At 46.6% G+C, this 17,919-nt stretch overlaps 1 protein-coding gene across 4 annotated transcripts in view; it reads right to left on the bottom strand.

The window, feature by feature from the left end:
- WWTR1 (WW domain containing transcription regulator 1) overlaps positions 1-17,919 on the bottom strand; it is a 148,573-nt gene that overhangs the window by 110,189 nt on the left and 20,465 nt on the right. The window lies entirely within an intron of this gene.

Genomic DNA, 17,919 nt, shown 5'->3' with positions numbered 1-17,919 from the left:
TCCAAATATAAAAGTAAAAGAAAAGATTTTAGCTGTACATTAAGTGTGTGGAGCTATTTTTAGATTCTATCTCTCAGTAAAACAAATATACTCTGCTTTCCTCCAGTGTGGAACAGACAGCTGACAATACCGATGGCTCTCACTGAGCGGCCACACTGTGCCAGGAGGGTGGTCACACTCTGAGGGTCTCCTGGAGCCAAGATGAGCAGGAAGAGAAATGAATGTGCATCCTCTCTCACACTCAGTTCAAGGGAGGGGAACTGCAGTGCTACCCAGTCCTTCTTCACTCCAAGCTCACACAATCACATGAGGGTGAACCCAGCACACACACAAAACAGTGTCACGGAGCTTCTTCAAGTTCAGCTACTGGAAGTTTATGGAGAAACAGACATTAGTCACTTCCATTATTTCTAGCTGGTCTCATTCTAACAGAGGATTTGGGACCTTTTAAAAATTCCAAAAATCATACCAGTATTACTTATGGGTACTAAAAACTCCTCCCATGGATTCATAAGTAAAGCGTAGACTATCTCACCATTGGCTAGAAGAAAATAACTGTTATTGGAGCCGACATTGTGACACAACAGATTAAGCCACCCTCTGCAGTGCCGACATTTCATATGGGCACCAGTTCAAGGCCCAGTTGCTCCACTTTCAATCCACCTCCCTGCTAATGCCCTGAGAAAAGTGGCAGAGGATGGCCCAAGTGCTTGGGCCCCTGCCACCCACATGGGAGACTGGATGGAGTTCCAGGCTCCTGGCTCCTGCTTGGCTCAGCCCCAGCCTTGCTGCCATTTGGGGAGTGAACAAACAAATGGAAGACCTCTCTCTTTCTCTCTCTCTCGTGTGTGTGTGTGTGTGTGTGTATGTGTGTGTGTGTCTTTCTCTGCCTTTGTTTTGTTTTGTTTTGTTTTGTTTTTGAAAAGCAGAGACAGAAAAAGAGAGAAACAGAGAGAGAAATCTTCTATCTTCTGGTTCACTCGCCAAATGGCTGAAATGGTCAGAACTCAGCTGATCCAAAGTCAGGAGCCTGGAGTTTTTTCCAGGTCTCCCATAAGGATGCAGGAACCCAAGCACATTAGCAGGGAGCTGGATCAGAACTGGAGCAACCAGGACTCAAACCAGCACCCATATGGGATGCCAGTGCCACAGGCGTGGCTTTACCTGCACTAACTCTGCCTTTCAAATAAGTAAATAAATCTAAAAAAAAAAAAACTTATCATAATTATAATACATGCACAGAGGAAAACCTAGAAAGACACTTATCATATACTTCCTAAAGGCCACTGTGTCAAATTCTTAGGGATGGGCTGAAATAAAAGATTCTACAGTGTCTATGCCCTTTGTAGGCCTGTTCTCTCAGACACTTAAGAATGGTATGAGGGGGTTCCTGGAGCCAACAGGCTACTGGCCCAAGCTGGCCACCAAGCCTGGGACGACAGTGTTGTGGGCCAGCAGATATGTTCAGGTGTGCTGATGGGGTCAGAAGACACCCAGGTACGGCTACCAAGCTGAAGGTAGGGCCCAACATGTCTCAGCATCCATCTGGGCCAGTCCTTATGCCAGAGGTCCAACATGTATTTACATCTCTAATCCACACAACAGCACCCAAGGCAGGCAAGAGGCTGGATTACTTACTCAGGGTCACATAGCCAGGAAATGGCACAGCCAGGGAAGTGAGGTATAAGCCAAGCTCCTGAAAGTGCCCTTAGCCAGTGTAATACCCAGGAAAGGGTGTGACCCCACACACCTGGAGCTTACAGACAAACGGAGGGAAGAAGTAGCAAGCATACGGTCAGGTGAGCACATCAGTGAAAGGTGGGTTCAGGGAGCCTTGGAGTGTACCCCAGAAAAACCCGGGGGAAGCACAGTGCTGAGATTCGAACTCAGCTCTAGCTGAACCTGATGTCTTAGTGGCTGGCACAAAGCCAAGTTGCTCCTCCAAACTGCAGGAACCTAGAAAGGACAAGGACAAACGGGCTCCTTCTGTTTCTCCCCCTCCTCAAGCGCCACCTGGGCTCCTGAAAGAATCCACACAGGAGCCCACACCTCCTTCCACCCCACTGACATCTGTGAGATACTCAGAGACATTCAGCCCAGAGACAGGCTGCTGGCCAAAGAAGGAAATCCGAGATAAACCCGCCATTCTGTCATGACCTCATCCTGATGGGAGACAGGCAGAAACAAGGGCAACAAGGAACAGCCCTGTGTGTTTTCACAGCACCTTTCAGGAAGAGATGAAAGGTGCCATCAGCCACACCTCTCTGAGGTTACACCATGTGGCTGGTGAGGCACAGCGAGGGAGGCGGGGAGTCTCCTGAAGGCAATCCTGTGGGCCCCCCAAAACTAAAAACAGCACTTCTCAGCCTCAAGCTCTTCACACTGATTGACAGGAGTCCCTGGGAGGCAGTATTTGTCAGCAGTGTCATTAAGAAAGACATCAGGTTGACTTCACTGGTTGATTTCCTCATCCCCCACACTCGCTTTATTGGAGCACAACAAAAATACTTCGTTCAAGTTCATTATCACTTCCAGCTTGAAGAGACAGCCAAAGGAAGGCCCATATCTTACCTTTACTGGCCAAAGATGTGATGGTCCTAGCAATCCTGCCTGCTTGGGCAGCTGGCTAATTCTCTCACAGACTGGACCTAGGCCTCATGTCGTGCCCATGATCTCAGGGGATTTATTTCTACATCTTGCTTGCCAAATTGGTGGTCCTTTGGAAGCATCTAGAATTCTGCTACTACACCTGCCCGAAGGTGCCCAATGAAAGATCTGGCTCCATTTAACATCAACACCCTTTGACTGATTGGGTCCTGGCCTCCATCATTTGGTACTTGACATAGCCTGGCTCTCTTAAGTCTGGAAACAGCCTTGATGGAGAAGTGCTTTAGAGATGAGGAAACAGACACAGAGTTGAAATTCTAGAACCTGTGTTCTTAGCCACTACACTAGATTGCCTTCTTTAAAGATGGATGGGCGATGTGGCTTCTTTGTCTTCTAAATGAGATCTCACTGAGGGAGGCAAGGCTGTGGAACACAGAGCCAGGAGTGGACATTCAACCTCAGTACTGTGAACTGTGGTTCTCAACTGTGGTTGGCCCTTAAATTGAAACAATCACAAAGCCTATCTTCTAAGATGATAGTAAGTCTGACCCCAAAGGAGAGAATTCAAGGATCTAGACAGATCCACTTCCAACTGCCTAAAGAAGACCCTCTGGGGAAATGGGATCTTGGGTAGTTTCTTGTTTCAATCTCCTGAACCACCCATCCACACACACACACACACATACACACACACACACCCATCTACCTTTGTAAAGGACTTCATTTAAACAACAGAGTATATCTTATCTATTCAACATAACATGGGGTTTTTTTTTATAGGCGCCAAACGAAAGTCTGGATCATTTTCAGTCTACTTTCTAACAACACCTTAAGTTCCAGCTCAAATCCCATCTGTCTTCCCACTAACAGCATTTCTGTTACAAAAGGTTACTACTATGTCCAGGCAAATGGCAGGCAGGGTCCTGTGCTTGGGCTGCAGAGCGAGGAGACCACACACGTCAGCCTTGACATGAGAATTCCCAGCATCTCCCCTGGAGTGCCTCCGCCTACTCTATTTGCTCTACCCAAAATCTGGAGCACCATAAAAGAACTGGGGTCACCTCCCGTACTGGAGTTCGTTTTGCTGAATGAACCACAGATCCCTGAAAACAAATTTACTGCCGTTCTTACTTTATGATCCTGCAAATATCACAGGACGACATGATTTTTTTTCTACCTTAGCTTTTGCTTTGCTTGAACTGTCTTGAGGTATACTAAATACAGCACTTGAAAGGGCAAAAAACACCAGCCCCACAGCTTTTAGGGCTCCCTTATAAAGGAACAGGCCTTGTTTTTAAACTTTTCAAGCTTCTTAAATTTGCTTATTCAAACTGTAAAGTTCCAGACAGTAATTCTAATCACAGAAGCCTTTGTGAAATGATATTTCTGTGACTTTTTTTTTTTTAACTCAAGCAATGTTGTTGGAAGGAAGCAGAAAACCACAGTGCCCAAACAGAAGTGACTAACGCTGGTAGCCAAGTGCAGTAATAAATAAGGCCCCCTCCAGAGCAGGAGACCACTGCGCCACAGTGGCCCGTTGTGTATTGCGATGGGCTGGAGTATTTGGAGACTTAGCAATCAGATTTTCCAACTCTCTTCATGTGCTCATGAAAGGAACCAGAAGCAACTCCCTTCACTAGCAATCTTTTGCTAAAGATAATAGAGGGAAAACTTCTAAGAGGAACAAAAGCTAAGGAAAGCAAAAAAACCTAAATAAAACCTTCAATTTGGTAGAAAACAGAAGTCATGTTGCTATAGGCCTATACCTGCTTATGTTCCAAATCAGTTTTTAAAGAACTATATACGTTTATTGTCTGACATTATGCAATGCAAGTGTTCTCAAAATTTTACATGGAAGCCAGACCAGTGATCCAACATGAAACTCTGAATTTCTCTACTGCTGTTTCAACACATTGCTGGCACAGCCTCAAAAGTAGTATGTGGTTTCCCTAAGGAACCATAAGAATGGTTCTTCTGGGATGCAAGAGAGGCAAAATGTCTTAATCAATCTTTGAAATTTCCTTATCTTTATTATTTCAAATGTCACTCACTCACCATTACCCAAACATATTTTGGCACTAACTATGAACCCACATCCCACACCCTCACCTTGCAAAAAATAGTGAGCCTATCTACTACTGATCACTACACACATACCTCTCATCTTATGACATGACAAGTTATAACTATTTCTTCATAAATATAAGACTGTTCACCTCAAAAACAGCAGGGTGCTTGTTTTAGCCCTGTCTTAGAAAATGTTTCTCTGACAATGACAACAGTGATGTGGGAGGCTGCCTATTTTTGTCCCAGGTGCTAGGACCTCTTCTATTTGAATATATCTAGCATTTTATATGAATGATTGGCTTATTTTTCAAAAACATGACAATATGACCAATTGTCAGGATCATTTACTAGAGAAATTAAACAATGAATTTATACCGATAGTATATAATATGAATAATATATAACAATAATAATCTTTCAGTACTCAGTACTTAGAACAGGTGCTAGATGAACAAATTGGAGTACAGCTATAAAATGGAATGCTGGGAAGTCACTAAATGCCAAGCTGTGATGCCATTCATTGTGAAAGACATCCCCAATCATTTACGTTCGCAGAGGATGTTGTCTTGCTTTTTGTGAATTCAAGGCTTTCTCCATTGGATAGCATCACCTCCATGAACTTGTGTTCTGACATGCCTATTTTAACTGTATAGAAATACTTCTGATGGGTAGATGTAGACCTGCATGTATAGAACATTATATTACATTGCTTTCAGGACTAAGATTTACCATGTGGCCATGGAGAAGAGGGATACAATCGCAAGCAACAAGAGCACTATGGCAAATAGAAAGCTGCAGACAGTGCTAAAATCTCACAATTGGGGCTGGCACTGTGGCGTAATGGGCTAAGCCTCTGCCTGCAGTGCTGGCATCCTATATGGGCACCTGTTCGAGTCCCGGATGCTCCTCTTCTGATCCAACTCTCTGCTATGGCCTGGGAAAGCAGCAGAAGATGGCCCAAGTCCTTGGGCCCCTGTACCCACGTAAGAGACAGGGAGGAAGTTCCTGGTTCCTGGCTTTAGATTGGTTCAGCTCTGGCTATTTTGGCCATATGGGGAGTGAACCAGCGGATGGAAGACTCCTCTGACTCCTTCTCTCTCTCTCTAACTCTACCTCTCAAATAAATAAATAAAAATCTTTTAAAAAATAAAATAAAATCTCACAATATTCTGTGAATGACCATGGTTCACACCGATGGTACTGAACTTCGCACTTCCTCACTACCTTTGCTTACTTTTGGCAATGCCAAGCTGTCTCCCATGCAGGCCTGTTATCTACAGGGTCCTTGTCTTCCATGTGGCTTCATCACTCTCTATAGGAAAAGTATGTGGTTACTGTCTGCCCAGCATCTCTTCCCTTCTTCCGGCCACAAAACCTCCCCACCCCCTCTCACCACCACCACCACTACTACTTCCAGTGACAAACTATTCTTACTCCATTCTAATTTTGTGAATCCTGCAGGCTGACCAATTCAGGACCCTCCTCCACTGAGCTCGGGGGAGGGCAAGTAAGCAGATACATAGGTACACACATTGAAGCTGGGGGTTAAGGGAAGCCCTCTCTTCCTTCCTGAGAGATATGGACACGGAAGCCCAACTATGCCTGAAGCCACATCCCAGACAATGAGAGAAGGGAATGCGGCCAAGAGGCAGAGACACCAAGGAAAACCGATGGGGAGTCCAAATGACACTAAAGAAATCCCAGAGGCTGGAGCCAGCTTTGGCTTCTCTAGGAACATGGATCAACCAGGGTGAGTTGGACTTGGGTCATCTTCAGCTGCAACAGTCCTAACAAGTCCAGAGACAGAACCGTAAATCCTGTGCTGCACTTGTTCAAGTCCTCAGGCTGGGGTAGTACCTTGGATATGGGTCACGGCTGGGGACGTGAGACCCAGTATGCTGCTCCATTTAAAATGCCAGTGCTTGTACCAAGGGGAAGGCTCTGGCTCATTCTGTTTCTTACTAAAATCAGAAAAACAAATCATAGTAATTTTTCATCTTCAAAGGAAGCCTCTGTCTAGAAAAGCTTTGCCGTCAATCAAACTAACATCTCTGCTCTTTTTTTTCCCCTACCTCCAAGGAAAAGAGTTACAGCTCGGTGTTTGTATGTTTTAATGAAGCAGGAATTAAGATCACATGCAAACAAGTGCTTTCTCACAAGCAAACGAGTTGTTCTAAGCATAGCACTAAAAGCCCTGACTCAAACCAAATGCCAACTTCTTAATCACTAACCCGCCCCCGTTCAGCACCTTGAGTTTCCCACTTAAGTATCTACAGAGTCCCTCCCTTCCTAGATGTGTGACACCCAGTTGAGCTCATGGATCAAGGTGACATTCATAAACTACTCCCAGCAATGAATGTACTATAACCACACAGTAACGACGGCAAGGTAATCGTCACTCGTGACAAATGAATTTTTCCTGCTGGGCCCAAGAAATTAAAACATCATAGATGACTTTCTGAGTCAAACCAAGGTTAAAGAGGGCAGGCTGTAAGCTGGGGAAACTGTACATGTGACTACTGCAGTAGGAAACTACTGTAAATAAATTAATCCTCCCTGTCACTCCTCTATTTTCGTTACTAGAACCTACTAATTAATAACAGAGCCTCCGAAGAGAGTGCCAAAACCCAGTAGGCACCCAACATCCAGGGGCAGACCTTGTCAGATAAGCATCCTTTGTGCCTCGGGTTTGGATTTCACAGGGTTTATTTTCTCCCAGCTGAAATCAGTCACTATATAAAACAAAGCTAATAACTTACAGAATTTTTTTTAAAGGTCAGAGTTATAGAAAGAGAGGAAGAGACAGAGGAATAAAGAGATCTCCCATCTGCTGGGTTCACTCCCCAAATGGCTGCAATGGCCACGGCTGGGCCAGGGGGAAGCCAAGAACCAGGAGTTTCATCTGGGTCTCCCAGACAGGTACAGGGGCTCAAGCCCTTGGGCTATCTCCACTGCTTTCCCAGGCTCATTAGCAGGGTGCTGGGTGGCGCAGCTGGGACTTAAACCAATGCCAATATGGGACTGGAGCATCTCAGGCGGCAGCTTTACTTGCTAGGCCACAACACTGGCTCTGTGAACCAGAATTTAAAGGGAATCTTTATAGACCATCAAATACGTATTCTCTAGTATGTGGTGGGGGGAAAAAAAAAAAAGGACCAGAACCAATGTTACATTTAGCATGCAAATGCAAATCATTTCTTAAATTAAAATAATTGGTACTAAAACCTTTAAAGCAGACCCAGCATTATGGTTAGAAGCGAAATTCTACTTCTCTTTTTTCCAAATTCCAAGGCAAGGTACTGGAGGTGTTTGCCCAGAAGGATTACAAAAGAGCATCAATTGGAAAATAGCCCATACTCAGTGTGTGGGCAGACGGGGTGATGAAATACATAGAACATATGAGTGCATCCAAGAATAGTATCAAAAACAAGGCGTTGCCCAACCTTGGCATATAGTGAACAGGTAGTTGAACACCCACTCTGTCCCGAGGCCACCAAGCAGCTGCTTGGCCAATCCTTTATTTATGCCCTGCCCTGCCCTCTCTTCATTCCCACTAGTGTAACACCCTGCCCACTATATCACTCCCCAGCACATCCACAAAGCAAAGAAAGCTTAGGTTAAGTAAGTGACAAGCTAATAAAAAACCATGAAATGGGACATGAGAAGTATCCTAGGGACTTGGGGTTCCAGATTGAGCAATAAAAATGCAGGATGCCCAGGCAAATCTGAATTTAAATTTAAATCAATCAACAAATATTTATTTAGCAGAAGTATGTCACAGGCAACATTTAGATGCAAAACACTAAAAATTCATCTGCTGTTTCTCTGAAATTCAAATTTAACTGGACGTCTTGATTTCATCAGGCAGCCCTCCTTAGGGTAAGCCTCTGTTGTTGCCTACAATCTATGATTCCACTTTTCCTGACCACAATCGAAACTTTCTTTGGGAAACAGGGTCCATCTTCAGCCACGTGGGGCAGTCAACCCTGAATTCATGCTGGGCGATGAGCTGTAAGGAGCAGAGGGGCGCCCCATTTTGATGGGAGGACACTGTTCCGTATGTTGCTAGGAGGAAGGAAGCCTGAGAGGAAAGGAAGTGATGGCTGCTGCCACACCTGTCCCTGCAGCCCCTGCTCATGCCAGAGAAACCAGAAAGAAAGGAGTAAGCATGGTGGCTGAAGACCACGTGCTGGTAACCCAACAAGAGACACCATGGTGTACGGCCCGTGACACTACAGGTATCTTCACCCATTGCTAGGACTGATGAAGCTCTATAGGCTGCGATTCCCTAGCTTTTTCATAGAGTGGAACCAGTAAAAGTAGTATTATTTTCTAAGAATTCTAAAGGCATTTTAAAAATTCCCATTATTAATCCAGTTTGGGGCACTCTGTGAACTGCCCGCTTCCAGAGAAACCCAAGCAAATGCTCTTCTAAGAAACAGCTGCCGCCAAAGTCAAAGCTGTGTCCTTGGCAACGCTGGCTGCTCTGTGTGATTGGCTAATTCTTCCCCCAGGAGCGTCTTCTGCCGTGTGAGGGAGTACAGATATCGCTGCCAACAGCAGACAAGATGAGCTCTTGGAGGCCTGGGGGAATGGGTGCCTTAAGCCAATCCAGCAATTTCAGATCTCAGTACCAGGAAAAATCCTAGTCTTGCAAATGAATCATGTAGTATGTGACCTCCACCAAGTATTTTAAGGAAAGGCTAAAAGAAGAAACCTTTTTCCGCTTGTGCAGCGTGAGTTTGAGATGGGGGAAAAAACAGTCCCCAACTCCTACAGCACTTTATAGGAAGACTGGAAAGGCCTCAGCCTCTCTATTTAAACAAATATCACAATTAAAAAAATAATACAAATAAAAACTGTTGAGGTCGGCGCCGTGGCTCACTTGGTTCATCCTCCGCCTGCGGCACTGGCATCCCATGTGGGCGCCAGTTCTAGTCCTGGTTGCTCCTCTTCCAATCCAGCTCTCTGCTATGGCCTGGGAAAGCAGTAGAGGATGGCCCAAGTGCATGGGTCCCTGCACCCACCCGGGAGACAGGAAGAAGCACCTGGCTTCTGGCTTCAGATCGGCACAGCTCCAGCCGTTGAGGCCATTTGGGGAGTGAACCAATGGACAGAAGACCTTTCTCTCTGTCTCTCCCTCTCACTGTCTGTAACTCTACCTCTCAAATAAATAAATAAAATCTTAAAAAAAAAATAAATAAATAAAACTGTTTCACTCCTTTCTCCATCAAACTAAAATCTTTCTTTGATTTTAAGCAGAGTCCCTTAGGCTTTCAAAAGTTCTATGGTTGTACTTCCTGTTTCCTGGGGGTTCTTTTGGTTTTGGTCTTGGTTTTTTTTTTTTTTAGGCTATTTATACCCTTCCAGAATAGGGCCTCAAGGATCACCTATGAGACCCAGCTGAATATCTGTCAGGTTGAGGAACCTGCCAAGCTTGACTACGGCTTCCAAAAGCTCTTTCCACTTAAATCCATGGTTTCCTCAGCATCACTCCTCTGCTTTGTCATTTCTGAATCAGAGAAAATTAGTCTCTCTCATGTGTTGTCCAAAGAGCTGCTATCCATTTGCTGAAGACTGAATCAAAGGCCATGAAGATAATCCTTCCCTACCACAGCAATCTTTGATAATCATCTATTGTTTTGGACATGACTGACAACAAATGCATTTAAAAGCCCCTGGAGGTTTCAAATCTTGGAGAATGAAAGCAAAACAGAAAAGTCCTTTTATATCAGTCCAACTACTATGGAATACCTGATCGTGAAAGACTATAATAATGAAAAGCAACATATGCAAGCAGAAGGAGAAACTTGAAGGGTATTAGAATGATATTTTCAGTGCTTTTTTCCTTTTGCAACAAATGCCCAAGTATTATTATTATTATTATTATTATTTTTGACAGGCAGAGTGGACAGTGAGAGAGAGAGAGACAGAGAGAAAAGGTCTTCCTTTGCCGTTGGTTCACTCCACAATGGCCTCTGCGGCCGGCGCACCGCGCTGATCTGAAGCCAGGAGCCAGGTGCTTCTCCTGGTCTCCCAAGCGGGTGCAGGGCCCAGGGACTTGGGCCATCCTCCACTGCACTCCCTGGCCACAGCAGAGAGCTGGCCTGGAAGAGGGGCAACCGGGACAGAATCTGGCGCCCCGACCAGGACTAGACCCCGGTGTGCCAGCACTGCAGGCAGAGGATTAGCCGCAACACTGGCCCCAAGTATCATTATAAACTATTTTTGCAATAAATAATATTCTAATAGCTAGGTGGATCATAATTCTAAGAGTGTCAGTCCCCCCCCCCCAAAAAAAAAAAAACTTGCATTCAATGGAAGTCTTTCATTTCACTACTGCCTCCAGCTCTAACAATGAACAGGGAGAGATAGAGAAAGGTGTTCTGTGCAGGATAAAAGGAAACCAGTAACTTATCTCAGAGCAGCAGCAAAAGACAAGGATCTAAAATGATCAGGCCATTTACTGTTTCCACTCCGCCTGGGTGCCTCTTTGGCAAATGAAGCCACATGTAGGGACACATGACCAGAATTTCTACTCGCTCTTCCTTCAGACCTGCTCAGTCCTGCTCAGCCCACTGTATCTTCCAGGCAGCCGTGAGCCAGCAATACAAGGGCAGGGCTTGTTGCTTCATGTGAAGCCCTAGTCACGTGCCCAAGCGCTTCTGCCTGTTGAGCTGACAAACAGGAGCCTGCATGTAAATAAGGGCACCTCAGCCCAAGGGGCAACAGGAAAGCAGAGTCCCGAAGCCGACAGTAATGAGACAGGCTAATAACACAAATGATGAAACCCCTCCTTCTCCAGGGTCATGCTGTAGACCTGGGAGCCTTGAAGTCGCCCCAGGAATCATGCGCACACGTTTTTGCAGCTTGCATTTAGATGGAGCAAACAGAATCTTCTTTGCCTATTCCTTCCTTGTTTCTAAGTTCTACTTAGTTCTGAAAAGGGTCAAAATCTAATGAAGGGAAGGGCAGAGTTAACGGATAAAAAGGGATGCCAGGGACAGGTGTGCTGTAGCTTCCGATGCCTGCAATCCGCATCAGAATGTCGGGGCCAGTTCCCGCTCTGCTTCCGATCCAGCTTCCTGCTGAAGTCCACGCTGGGAGGCAGCAGATGGTGGCTCAAGCAGTTGAGTTCCTGCTACCTGTTCAGTTCTGGCTCCTGGCTTCAGCCTGGCCCATGCCTGGCTGTTGTGGGCATTTGAGGAGCGGAGCAGCAGATGCCAAAAGAAAAAAAGACATTTGTGTTGTCACAGGCAAACCCCAAATACATAAGCCAATAGATGCTTAATAGCCATAGCAAGCTCCTGGTGACAAGCTACACTCTGAGACAACACACTTCAGGGTAGAAAACCTCCAGAGGAGGTGATCCATCTTCCCTGCCTACCCTCAAAGAATGACTGACTTCCTCTGGATCTTCTCAAAGAGGTAAAAAGGTCTCATCCGTTAGCCATTCTGCTCAATCAGCGTGATAGAGTAGTGACTGGAGCACAAATCTATACACAGGATCAAGGCAGGCCAAGATCACACGTGCAATTGTCCCACCAAGACCAAGTAGGTCCATGCTGACAGCTGCAGCTAGGATGGGGACTGAGCTACAAGCTGGGAAGGGAAGGTTGGAAGGCACTCCACCTCTCTAACACTGACAAGCTGAGGACTCCCTAGGACTGCTCTCTGCCATGAAGACCAAGGATTCAACCTGTCCAACCCCACTGTGCAAACACAGCCATTCGGTCCAGACTCCTACCTCTAAAGCAACAGAGAGAAACTGCTATTGGCAACTCAATGCTATAGTATTTAGCCATAAAGAATGAAATACTCATATGTGCTATAACGCGGAAGACCAGATCTGATTTCATTTACACACAATGTCCAGAACAATCAAAGCTGCACAAACAAAGGTAGACTACTGGCTGCCTAAGGCAGGGAGAGCCGAGGGGAGGCGGGCTCAGGGCAGAGGTGATAGCAATCATTGCCTAGCTGATAGGGGATTCTCTTTGCCGATGAAAATGTTCTCAAATTGACTGTGAGAATGGTTGCACGTATCTGTGAATATACTAAAAACACCCAACGATACCCTTTAACTGGATGAATTATTTGGTATGTAAATTATATCTCGGTACACCTGTTTTAAAAATAAATAAGTGTAATTGGTGAAGTAAATGAAAAGAAACCTTGGGTAAAATCTTCTTCAAGTTTCTCAATTAAAGATGAGGAAACCAAGCCCAATATTAGAGTCTAAATCAGTGTCCAAAATGTGCCCTGCCCGCGAATCCCACTGCTCAATGTCTGTTTCAAAGATGCCCATGACTTCAGGAACTCAATTCAGTGCCAGGCCAGGAACAGCGAGCTTAAAGCAAGGTGGGCTTTATCAAGCCTGAAACAGGCCGGCACCGCGGCTCACTAGGCTAATCCTCCGCCTTGCGGCACCAGCACACCAGGTTCTAGTCCCGGTCGGGGCACCGGATTCTGTCCCGGTTGCCCCTCTTCCAGGCCAGCTCTCTGCTGTGGCCAGGGAGTGCAGTGGAGGATGGCCCAAGTACTTGGGCCCTGCACCCCATGGGAGACCAGGAGAAGTACCTGGCTCCTGCCATTGGATCAGCGTGGTGCGCCTGCCGCAGCGTGCCGGCCGCAGCGGCCATTGGAGGGTGAACCAACGGCAAAAGGAAGACCTTTCTCTCTGTCTCTCTCTCTCGCTGTCCACTCTGCCTATCCAAAAAAAAAAAAAAAAAAAAAAAGACATGTTATTTAAAAAAAAAAAAGCCTGAAACAAGGAAGTCATGGCCAGCAGCCCACAGCACTGGTCCCAGGAAGGTGAAGATCCTCTGAGCTGAGTAGCTGGGCAGGGAGGAAGGCCCGGCTGGACCTGCAGGGTGAATGGGCTGGATGGAAGCTGCAGCAGAAGCAAGGGCACACCAGGGAAGGGGACAGGCACCGCCCAGGAGCCGTGTCAGCACATGGGTCAGCAAGGGAAGGGAGCCCGGACAAGCAGGGCTGGGACATTACACTGGAGAAGGTTGGGAAGCAGGCGAGAGGTCAGTCCTGACAGCGCAGGATGCCAGGGAGTGTTGGGTAGCAGCAAACAACGGGATGAGAACGTTCCTAAGGAAGATTAGCCTGGCTCTGGTGTGCAAGGGACTGCGGTGCGGGCCGTAGGCTGCACTCATCACACTGGAGTGGAGGCAACAGAACCGGAGAGGCAGAAAGAAAACAGGAGAGATTCCAAAAACAAAACCTCAACCACTTCCAGGCCTGTGGGAGGGCAAAGGACAGCCAGGGCCCTGCCTCTGGGCCCAGACTGCCTGGGTTTAAGGCGTTACTGGTGCTGACGTTAGTCAAGTTACTTAAATGCCCTGGATCTCAGTTTCCTGAGTAAAGAGGGGGATAAAAATAGTGTTCCTATTATACAATTGTTGGACAATTACGCGTGGACAGTGTTAGAACAATGCTTGGCACAGAGTAAGTGCTAACTACATGTTTGTTAGATAAATTCGTGTAAATGCATATCACAAACTCCGTGAGCCAGCTTCTGGATACACCAGCAGCAAGAAGGAAAAACATCATTCTATCCCATCAGTTTCCTTTCTCAGTCTTTTTACCCTCATTCATTCATTCATCCCTGGATTCTAGGAAGACTAAGACTTGCTCCTTGCTCTAGAGGGTGGACCTGCTGGGAGAAACAGATCAGAAAACAAAAGAATGACTACTCCCTGCTAAGGAAGGTCCATGCCCAAGAAATGGCTGAAAAGCATGCCCGGTGAGGCGCCCAGGGAAGCGAGAGAAAGAACACTGACCTGCCACGGCTGGTGTTCTATGGGTAGAGGTAGGCCTGTGGAGCTCCTGTTTAAAAGGAGGACAAGGCGCAGGTGTTTGGCCTAATGGTTAAGACACCCTCATCCCTATCTGGGTGCCTGGTTTGATTCCCAGCTACTCCACACTTCCTACTAATACACCCTGGGAGGCAGCAGATGTTGACTCAAGTGCCTGAGTCCCTGTAACCCACATAGGAGACCAGGATGGAGTTCCTTGCTCCCGGCTCTGGCTTAACCCAGCCCCTGCTGTTACAGGCATTTGGGGAGTGAACCAGCAGATGGAAGATCTCTCTCACTCTCTTTCTCTTTGTCACTATGCCTTTCAAATAAATCTTTATTTTAAAAAAAAAGACAAATTAGGATACAACAACAACAAAAATCTGAACTTGATGTTGTATTTAAATAGCTGTTGCTAACTGATTCTTCTGACATCTTTGTGCTAAGTACAATACCATTTCTTGGCATACAATATATGCTCAATAATAGCTTTGACTTATTACATAAGAAATAATCACCAGGTGATCTAAATAAAGGCGATATTAAGAAAGCATTTGGGACCAGCACTATGGCATAGTAGGTTAAGCCTCTGCCTGTGGAGCTGGCATTCCATACAGGTGCTGGTTCAAGTCCCAGCTCTCCACTTCCGATCCTGCTGATGGCGTGGGAAGGCAGTGGAAGATGGTCCAAGTACTTGGGCCCCTACAGCCACGTGGGAGACCTGGAAGAAGCTCCTGGCTAACGGCTTCGGATCAGCTCAGCTCTGGCCGTTGTGGCCATTTGCAGAGTGAACCGGCAGATGGAAGACCTCTCTCTCTCTCTCTCTTTCTCTCCTTCTCTCTGTCTGTAACAAATCTTCACCCCCCCCCAAAAAAAAAAAAAAAAAAAAAAAAAACTTTTGGCATAAGTACTCTCTAGCAAGACAAACAATAAAAGATTGTCCATTATTTCTTTTTTTTTTAAAGATTTATTTATTTATTTGAAAGTCAGAGTTACACAGAGAGAGGAGAGGCGGGGAGGTGGGGGAAGAGGTCTTCCATCTGATGGTTCACTCCCCAGTTGGCCACAATGGCCAGAGCTGTGCCGATCCAAAGTCAGGAGCAGGAACCAGGAGCTTCTTCCGGTCTCCCATGCGGGTGCAGGGGCCCAAGAAGTTGGGCCATCCACTGCTTTCCCAGGCCATGGCAGAGAGTTGGATTGGAAGTGGAGCAGCTGGGTCTCGAACTGGCGCCCATATGGGATGCCAGCACTTCAGGCCAGGGCTTTCACCCACTGCGCCACAGTACCAGCCTTGTCCATTATTTCTAAACTGAATTTCAAATCAATTCTGTTGGCATATCCAATATATAAAAGCATCTGTTTCTGCTTCTGATCATCCAGTGACAATTTACTTCAACAACACGTTCAATATCAGCATTGAGCTCAGCAAATACTCCCTGGTACCAAGATGTGATGGCATGACATACAACAGGTGTCCACATTCTGAGAGTCCACACATCTGGGGAATGACACAACTCACTCACTTAGAAGCAAACCTTCCAAGCCGGCGCCGCGGCTCACTAGCCTAATCCTCCGCCGCGGCTCACTAGCCTAATCCTCCGCCTAGCGGCGCCGGCACACCGGGTTCTAGTCCCGGTTGGGGCGCCGGATTCTGTCCCGGTTGCCCCTCTTCCAGGCCAGCCCTCTGCTGTGGCCAGAGAGTGCAGTGGAGGATGGCCCAGGTGCTTGGGCCCTGCACCCCATGGGAGACCAGGAAAAGCACCTGGCTCCTGGCTCCTGCCATCAGATCAGCGCAGTGCGCCAGCCGCAGCGCGCCGGCCGCGGCGGCCATTGGAGGGTGAACCAACGGCAAAGGAAGACCTTTCTCTCTGTCTCTCTCTTTCACTGTCCACTCTGCCTGTCAAAAAAAAAAAAAAAAAAAAAAAAAAAGCAAACCTTCCTCAGCATCTTACTAGACAACAGAAAAGATTAAGTAGGGACAGATCAAACTGCCATGAGGGTCTCCAGAGGGGATGGCTTCCGGTGAGCTGGTCCAGGTAGGGGACACAGATTCCCTGGCTGAGTCCTAACAGACCAAGTACAGAGATGGAGAACATTCCAGAAGCAAGAGCAACGACAACACCCCACTTCTAACTGGAAGTCCAAAGATGAGCCACTGAGGATGAAATATGCAGCGGTGTGAGCATAAAATTGGAGAAAACTAGAGTAAAAAGTACCATAGTCATTTATGGAGCCTCCTTCTGGCCCCTTTATTAACACATCCCACCTCTCTCCCGCTGACCTGTTATGCACACGCATACGTTGAGACGAAGGGGACAGACGGGAGATACAAGCTCCAAAGCGAAGTATAAATCCCTGACATTTGTGTTTTTAAGAGTTCAGTTAAAGGGCAATGGCATTCGCCTGATACCAGCCTTGGACTTTGGATTTTTAACCAAATGTGCAAATGTGACTCCTTCTCCCTCCTTGTCTCTGTGGGTGCTTCTCTGGCTCTCGGTCTTGTATTCTTCGCTCTTCCTTTATTTTTCCCTCTCCATCCATCTCAGTGTAAGTCAAGAAAATAAATGCCACAAGTCTGCACGTTTAAACTCAGCCCACACGACATTTCCTTCGCATTTAATTGCTTCCATACAATTTATATCCGCTAGTCACGCTAGACCCCAGAGTATTAAACATGCTCTTTTACAAAGGAGCTCTTGTCCTTTAATAACCCCCATAATCAAAGTTCAGGAATTATGGGTAAGGCCCAGCCGGCTGACAGGCGAAACAAACAGGTTTTTTAATTCACCCAGACAGGAAGCAAATCAAAGCCAGCCACTCTGCCATCAGGCCTTCGAGAGAAAGCTCGGGAGCACTGACTCCAGCAGAGACCTGGGCATCTCTACACAAGCCGCAGGTCTGGGGCCGCCACTGTATCACCGGCAGCCATGAACACAAGCAGCCTGCGTGTGACTCCGTGAGACACCTGGTGACATGCTCTGCTCTCAAGTCTGCCCACTCCGAAAAGCTCTGGTGATGGCCCTCAAAGGCTGCTCTGTTAAAGCACCCTGAAATGAACCCCTTGTTTCGCCTTATCATTCTGAACAGACTCAAGTTACACCTCTCCTCTCTTCCAGCAAACAACTTATGCAATATTTCGGATCTTGTCCTATAAGCAAGAGACATCCAAAAACATCTCAAGGTCTTCTTTGAAGCACCCTTACATTGCTGGACATTTGTCCAGCTTACCCCATGACCCGCCCCCTCTCCACAAACCACCTCACCGGAAATTCATCTTTGAGATTCTGGCACTACACAGGGCACTAGTATGACTTTCTGCATCTCCCTTGTTCACACAGCCCATTTTTCATAAGAGCTGGGCCTACTCTTTTTTTTTTTTTTTTTTTTTTTTTTGACAGGCAGAGTGGACAGTGAGAGAGAGAGAGACAGAGAGAAA

This window comes from Oryctolagus cuniculus, chromosome 4 (genome assembly GCF_964237555.1).
Source record: "Oryctolagus cuniculus chromosome 4, mOryCun1.1, whole genome shotgun sequence".
Taxonomy (NCBI): domain Eukaryota; kingdom Metazoa; phylum Chordata; class Mammalia; order Lagomorpha; family Leporidae; genus Oryctolagus; species Oryctolagus cuniculus.
The sequence above is the reverse complement of the archived record's forward strand: the minus strand, read 5'-3'. Positions and strand labels throughout refer to the sequence as shown.